This window comes from Triticum dicoccoides, chromosome 5B (genome assembly GCF_002162155.2).
Source record: "Triticum dicoccoides isolate Atlit2015 ecotype Zavitan chromosome 5B, WEW_v2.0, whole genome shotgun sequence".
Classification (NCBI taxonomy): domain Eukaryota; kingdom Viridiplantae; phylum Streptophyta; class Magnoliopsida; order Poales; family Poaceae; genus Triticum; species Triticum dicoccoides.
This window is the reverse complement of record NC_041389.1, coordinates 177,578,567-177,586,395: the sequence shown is the minus strand read 5'-3', so window position 1 is coordinate 177,586,395 and position 7,829 is coordinate 177,578,567. Positions and strand designations below refer to the sequence as shown.

The 7,829-nt window shown below is 46.6% G+C and overlaps 1 long non-coding RNA gene across 1 annotated transcript; it reads right to left on the bottom strand.

Moving 5' to 3' along the window:
- Positions 1-6,792: 6,792 nt before the first annotated feature.
- On the bottom strand, positions 6,793-7,723 carry LOC119305328. The gene is made up of 2 exons (XR_005148616.1): positions 7,224-7,723; positions 6,793-7,045 (listed from the first exon to the last, which is right to left on the bottom strand). It is a non-coding gene; the product is annotated as an uncharacterized LOC119305328 (long non-coding RNA).
- Between the last annotated feature and the right edge of the window lie 106 nt (positions 7,724-7,829).

The following is a 7,829-nucleotide window of genomic DNA, read 5'->3' as shown; positions in this document are numbered from 1 at the left end:
AAGAATCGGTAGGGCCGAGTTTGACTTTTGGTTTATGTCAAATGTGGATGTGGGCAAGTAGTTGAGGGTTTTGGAGCATATCACTAAGCACTATGAAGCAAGAACCTCATTAAGCAACACCTCATCCCTCCTTGATAGTATTGGCTATTCCTATAGACTCAATGTGATCTTGGATCAGTAAAATATAAAATGTAGAGTCTTGAGCTTTGAGCTTGAGCCAATCCTTTTATCCTTAGTATTTTGAGGGGTCCACTTTTCTCATCCACGCCATGCCATTCATTGAACTTTTCCTGAAATATTTATCTTGGAATAGTGTTAGCTCAATGAGCTATATGTTGTTAGGAATTACCAAAACCACCTAGGGATAGTTGCACTTTCACTTCTCACTAGCGCGGAGCTAAGTGCTGCCACTGGGCATGGGAGGGAGCCCCCGAGGCCCAAGGGCGGCACTCCTGAGTCTCCGGGGCATGTACAACCCCACTCATTATTACGTGAGAGTGTCACGGGCGGCGAGATTCATAGGCACTGGTCCTTCTTCACAGGCACCGGGCCTTGCTTCATATCGCTAGACGAGGGCCCCGCCTTGCGCCACCCTTGACCACCATTGGCGGCGACCGGAAACCAGACGGCGCCAAGGGGCAAAGAGGACGCTAGTGGCGCCCTCGGCGACAATAGGTCCTCTGCCAGGGGTAGGCTTTGCAGCACCTGCCCAACAGAGGGCCTACCTCCGGGGGACGCCTTGCTCCGTGTGCCGTGGGGAGGGGCCTTGCTCCCGGGCCCTCTCCTGCAGCCCCCAGTGCGCTCCTCCTGGCGGAAGGGAGGCTTCCGAGCTGGGCAGCCGTCCGCCACTATGACCTGACCCTCCTGTGAGCCATGGTTAGCATAAGCTTGCTCCTGAGGAATTAGTGGTACCCGATAGCCGCTGCTACCGGCGCGGTTGGCGAGGCTTCCTTGAGGATCCTGGAAGGTCTCGGCATCTGGCGTCTCTTCCTCCTAGCCTGGGCCGAGGAACGAGCCAGGGTCATCTTCCAGCGCGTACTCCCGATCCACCATGCGGGGCACGTAAGCCTCCGAAGCCGTCACCTCGAAGACTTTGCCGTAGTGCCCCACACTCCACGTCACCCGCCCTAGCGTGCCATCTTGAGGATGGTAGGGAAGCGGCCTGCCCGGGCCGTAGGCTGCAACACGCATGCCCTCATTCACCGAAGGTGGCGCGGGTGCGACCTGGCGTCCGGCGCCGTTGGTTGAGCTGGTGTCGATGAAGCCTCGGGGCATGCTTGGGGGTACGTGGGCGCGGAGAGGTCCGTCATGTGATCCGGCCGAGGCCCAGGGTGCAAGCTGGAAGAAGAAGGGCGGTGCCCCCAAGGCCGTGACATCCAGGAGCTTGGCAACACGCTCCAGCAACGCGTCCCGACCACTCTCCATCAACCTGCACCGCAGCAGCTCCCGAGCCACAGTGAGCGCAGCTCTCATGTTTGCTTGGTCCCGTCAGGTGTGCAAGCGCCGCGGCCGCGGCGTGGCTTGAGGCCCTTGCAGCTGCCCGCACCTGCCGTGGAGTAAGGGCGGGCGGTGTGTGACTGTGCCACCCGCGCCCTGTAGCGTTTGGTGGTGCGCGGGCTGCCTGGGGCGTGGGGCTGAGGCCTTCTTGGGCAGGTGGCATGGCCCGGGCTGGCCAGGCTGCCCAGCGGTCGGTGCTGGCCATCGGATCGCCAGGCATTGGACTCGCGGAGCGACGACGAGCTAACTGGCGGAAGGAAAGCTCCGGCACACCCCTACCTGGCGTGCCAATTGTTGGATTTAGGGTTCCGAAAAAACCCTTGAGGTTCTAACACTGGGGTGCGCATGAAGATTTCCCCCTACCGAATCTCGCTCTGAGCCTTGCCGCGATCTCTAAGCTTAGCTCGATGAACTCACAACACAAGAGACACAAGATTTATGCAGCATCGGGCCAGCATTGTGGTGTAATACCCTACTCCTGTGTGGTGGTGGTGGATTGCCTCTTGGCCTGATGATGAACAGTACAATGAAGGAACTGCCTCCTGAGGAGAGGTGTTCTTGAGCTGGTGCGGTGTTCTACTTGTTCTGGTCTCGGGTCCCGTTTGTTCCCCTCCTACTGTGGTGGCTTGTCCTATTTATAGAGGCCCTGGTCCTCTCCCCAAATATTGAGCAGGAAGGGATCCAACAACGGCCAATTTGAAAGGAGACAACTAGTACAAGCTATCCTGACTAAAGGTGGTCTTTGCCTGTTAAAGGCGCTGGTGGTGACGCTGTCTTGGGCTCCATGATGACCTTTGTCCTGCCGTCCTCCTGGTCTTGGTCTTGTTGCACCGATATGGAAACCTTTGCCTGATGCCTCGGTACTCCGCACCTGCACTTGACCCCTTAGCACCAAAAGGGAAATGAGGAGACTGCGCGAACTGGCGCCCGCCTGGCCTTGGTCGTCATGGCTTGCGTAACGGGAACCTCAAGAGGTACCCCTTGCCTTGATCTCTCCGTCCCCTCGCGAGCCTGCCTGGTGAGGCCGCTCTTGAGGAGGCCTTGTGTCGTCCGCCTCGCGAGGGTTTTGAGTATTGGTTGACGAAGACGGGCCGTACTGGGCCACTGGTGGAGCCGCGTCTTGGGCTGCAGGCAGGCAAGTCTGGGGACCCCCGTTCCCAGAACGCCGATAGTCGTGACGCTGCTGTGGGGTCAGCGATAACCTCCGTCCTGCCATCCTGGCGGTCTTGGTCTTGTTGCACCAGAATGGAAACCTTTGGCTGATTCCTTGGGACTCCGTGCCTGCCGTGTGCCTCCTTTGCACCAAAGAGGAAACTAGCGCTCTGCGCCCGCTGGCACCCGCCTGGCCTTGGTCGTCATGGCTCACGTCAGCTGAGCCTCGTAGGTGCACCTTGCATAGAACTCTCCGCCCCTCGGGAGCCAGCCTGAGGAGGCCGATCTCTCGAGGGTCTTGGCATCGTCCGCCTTGCGAGGCTTGGCCCCTCGCGAGGCTCGTGAGCTGTTGATGCTAGAGCTGGGCCGTACCAAGCCGTCGATGGAGCCATGCAGTGGGCCGCAGTCAAGCAAGTCTGGGTACCCCCATATCCAGAACGCCGACAAACATCATGAGCTGGCGGCTTAATCTTTTGGTCTTCAATAAGCTTGCAGGCCATGGGCCGCATCTCTTGGACGCATCGATTGAAGTCTTTTTCTTCAAAAGGTGACTGGTCGTCCTTGAATTCCAGGCACCCGGTGGCTATCTCCTCCGGGTCAAGCTCAGATTGCCATGCTTTGGCCCGGCCAACAGCAATGATGGCTCCGGCTCAGGCGGCTGATAGTTTGATTTCTTCAATATGGCTTAGGAACGTTGACAGATGATCCAAAACAGTCTTGATTTGACTAGGCGATTTTCTGTTCCCTCCTAAAGCCACAACACTGCGGAGAATGCCACTATATAATTGCTCTGTTAGGGAGTAAATCACCTTCAGCTTCAATAACATGTCTTAACTAAGACTTGCACTCCTGGGCCTGTTAAGACGTTATACAAGAGTCGCCGGAGAGTTAGCAATATATATACACACACACACACACACACACACACATAAACACTATTCTGATCACGGGATCAGAATAATATTCTGATCACAACCTGACCTGCCCCGCAAGTAGTATGTTGAACTTTCCTGTGAACTCGGTTGAACTTCCGACAACATTGCCCAAACAAGGCTTGCGATATACCGTTGGAAAGCTATGGACACCAATATCATGACTCAATTTAAATTTTTGGCAAAACATAAGCGGTTTAAGAGCAGTTTTGAAAACCATTTTTTCTTCGCACAAAAAACGTGAATCATATTTTCGATCGCATTTCTAAACCGTTTATCGGAATGAGGCATATAATATGGCGTTGGAAAGCTGCTGCAAAACCGCTCCTTCCACATGTTGAAAGTTTTTTCTAATTCCCTATGGTTAAAGAGTAATTTGAAAAAACGTAAAATTTCGTAAACCAAACAGCTGAGTTCGTTTTTTCGATGTCATTTCTAAACGGCTAATCCAATGGAGGCATATGATATGGCCTTGGAAAGCGTATGAAAATGCGCTACTTTTTCATCATGACAGTTTTTTTCTAATTTTGAAAATGGCGAATGCAGCAAATGATATGGCGTTGGAAAGCTTGAACAAATGTGAAACTTTTTGGTATGTATTGTTTCTCCAAATTCTTTATGGTTTTAAGTCAGTTTTGAAAATGGCGAAAAACGTATTTTCACCGTAATTTTTACAAACTTTATTGGAATTGGAAAAATAATATACCGTTGAAAAGCTACGAAAAATGCAAAACTTTTTCATGTTGATGGTTTTCTCTGATTCCTCGCCGTTTTCAAGTAATTCCGAAAACGGCGGGATCATTCGTTCTGCCTTTACCGCGAAACAGATTCTTCGAAAATGCACCGCGTGAAGAACCTGAACTTCTCGGTGCGTGTACCTGAACTTCACTCTGTTTTTCACGTGATTTTTTTGCTCGTAAATCTTCATCCACTGCTCGTAGCTCTCTATCCCACTCACGGGAATTGAGAGGGTGATATACTAATGGAAAGCTGCTGTAAACACGCAACTTTCCCGCGTTGATCATTTTTTCATACTCGCGACGATTTTGAAAGTTTTTCATCTGAAATTCATTTAGCGTAGTAGTTGAACTTCCTGCTGTTTTCACGTTGAACTTCTGTGACGTATTTTTGTTCGTAATTTTCTCATCCATTCGTCAGTGTTACAAAAATAACATTCCTTTTGTACAAACGCCTCTCACAATAATTTCTTTAACTTTCTCCAACGGAGAACCTGAACTTATATCAACAAACTTTTAGTCTTTGCTTTTTTATTCTTTTTAATACAAAATGCACACCGTGTAGTACGTGAACTTCTAGCAGTTATCAAGCTGAACTTCTCTCGGGTACGTGAAAATATCTGAGTTTTTTATGAATATTAATCCGAATTTCTTAATCTTTTTTATGAAATTTTGAAGCGCTCTATTTTTAAAAGTTGAACTTCTTGTTATTTAATTTTTGAACTTGTTGTTTCCATTCTTTAATAACGACGAAAATCTGAGTGTTCTATAATCATCGAACTTCTCCATCTTTTTAATTTGGACTTCCTGGTTTTATTTCTTAATCTTTTTTATGAAATTTTCAAGCGCTCTATTTTTTAAAGTTGAACTTCTTGTTTCCATTGTTTAATAACGAGGAAAATCTGAGTTTTCTATAATCATCGAACTTCTCCATCTTTTTAATATGGACTTCCTGGTTTTATTTTCATAATCCTTTTTATGAAATTTTGAAGCACTCTATTTTTAAAAGTTGATCTTCTTGTTTTTTATTTTTGAACTTCTTGTTTCCATTCTTTAATAACGAGGAAAATCTGGGTTTTCTATAATCATCGAACTTCTCCATCTTTTTAATATGGACTTCCTGGTTTTATTTTTTAAATTTTTTTTACGAAATTTTGAAGCGCTCTATTATTAAAAGTTGAACTTCTTGTTATTTAACTTTTGAACTTCTTGTTTCCATTCTTTAATAATGAGGAAAATCTGAGTTTTCTATAATCATCGAACTTCTATATCGAACCGCTCTAACTTTTTTATTTGAATTTATTTTATGTATTTTTATAAATATGAAAATTGTAGTTTTGTTAGAAACATCAAACTTCTTAATTATTTTGAATTGAACTTATTTGTTTTATTCTTCAGTAACCAAAAAAATACGAGTTTTTAATTAAACATCAAACTTCTCCACGTTTTTAAATTGAACTTCTTGGTTTTATTCTTCAATAACGAGAAAAACTGAGTGTTTAATGTACATTGAATTACTCTATTTTTTAAAATTGAACTTCTTGGTTTAATCTTTAGTATCGGGGAAAATCCGATTTTTTTTAAAAAACTGGGAAAATCTTTTTAGAAAATTTCTGCTGTTTTCTTATTTTAATTTGAATTTATTAGTTATTCTTTAGAACGAGAATCAGAGGGTTTTATCAACTTTGAACTTCTTTGTTATTTTAATTTGAACTTCTTAGTTTTATTCTTCAGTAACGAGGAAAATCGAATTTATTGAACCTCTTTTGTTTTAAAATTTTGAATTTCTTTTCTTTAATAATATGAAAAATCCAATTTTTTTATAGACATCGAACTTCACCATTTTTAAAATTTGAAGTTCTTAGTTTTATTGGTTAGTAACGGGGAAATGCTTTTTTTACATAAACAATTTTACCGTGCCGTTATTTTTAATTTGAACTTCTAGTTTTTATAAAATCGGAAAAATCAGTTTTCTTTATTTTGCTAGCGATGTGGATATTTCGATGGTGTGTTCCTTTTTTTGGGAGGAACTTGTTGCAATGAATATTTTTAGGTTTCATTTTATTACCTTTCCCTCATCCAAACTTTTGTGTTGGCACGCACCCACACACACATACACTCACATGGTTTTAACACACATCTAACCATCAAGATGTTCTAAAATTTGAACTTCTGAGTTTATTCTTTTTAATAATGAGAAAATTCTGATTTTTTTATAGGCATTGAACTTCAGCATTTTTAAAATTTCAACTTCTTAGTTTTTGGTTAGTAACAAGAAAATTCTATTTTTTATAAACATCAAACCACTCTGCTATTTTAATTTGAACTTCTAGTTTTTTGAAACAGGGAAAATCATTTATATATTTTTTTGAAATGTTTTTTGAATTTCTTTCTCCATTATTATTTTTGAGCTTCTACATTTGTATTTTTTGAACTTCTGATTTTTTTATAATTGAGCTTCTTGGTTTCTCAAATAAACAACGAACTTATCCATTAGTCTTTCAGAATATGATCTTCTCACAATCTAGACTAGTTGTGCCATCGCGCTTTCTCCGGGTTGACAAATAGAAAATATATGCTGATAGTGATACTGGAACATTTGTTTCCTTCCAACTTCCACAGGATTGCAAAGACTCCAGAGATGATCCTGACATCCATTTTCTTCCTCTCTTTTTTGCGTTGTTGATGCTGCTAAACTAGAGCGTCTTCCGGTCAAAGAAGACAGGCCTGCAGTTCAAACATCAAGTCAATTTTTTCATAAGAAAAATACAGAAAGTTTTTTTGCAGTTACTTTTAGTGCAAATTTGGAGAAGTTCAAATCCTCCAGCAGAGAAGATATTTGTGAAGAAAGAGAGGTCAGGGAGAGGGAGGGAGTGAGATCAGGGAAGAGATGTAGCAGGAATACCTGCAACATTGGCGTCTGTCGACTGTCGCCATGGTCAGAGTTAGGTTGGCGCCGTCGTTGAGCAGGTTGCCGTCCGCGATGTATTCATGGAGGAGGAGCTATGGTGTTTGGGGCGGGTGGCGCAGCAACGGTGGCCCGGTTGCAGCACGGGAAGGGAGGTTCTCGGGGGGAGGTTGACGACTGCTGGATCCAGGGAGAGGCTGTCCGCCGCCACCGCCATGGATCCAAGGGAATCCGCCGCCGCCAAGGATCCAGGGGGGGGAGGCACTGTCACGGTGGATCCAGGGGCAGGGAGCCCGCCGGCGCGGTGGATCCAGGGGAAAGGGAGGCCGGCGTGGTGGTTGTGGTGGAGTGGGGGCCGGCGGCGGCAGGAGGCGCATCGGGACAAGGGGACGACGGCGCACCAGGAGGAGGTGGGGGCGGCGGCCTAGCACCACAGGAGGCGGGGCCAGCTGCGGCGTGAAGCGCTTTGGGACCCGGGGCGGCGACGCGTCAGGAGGAGGTGGGGGCGGCGGCGGTGCGCCCGGACGGAGGCGGGGCCGGCGTCGCGCCCAGAAGGAGGCGGGGGCGGGGGAAGCTGGGCGGCGGCTGGAGGTTGCGGGGACG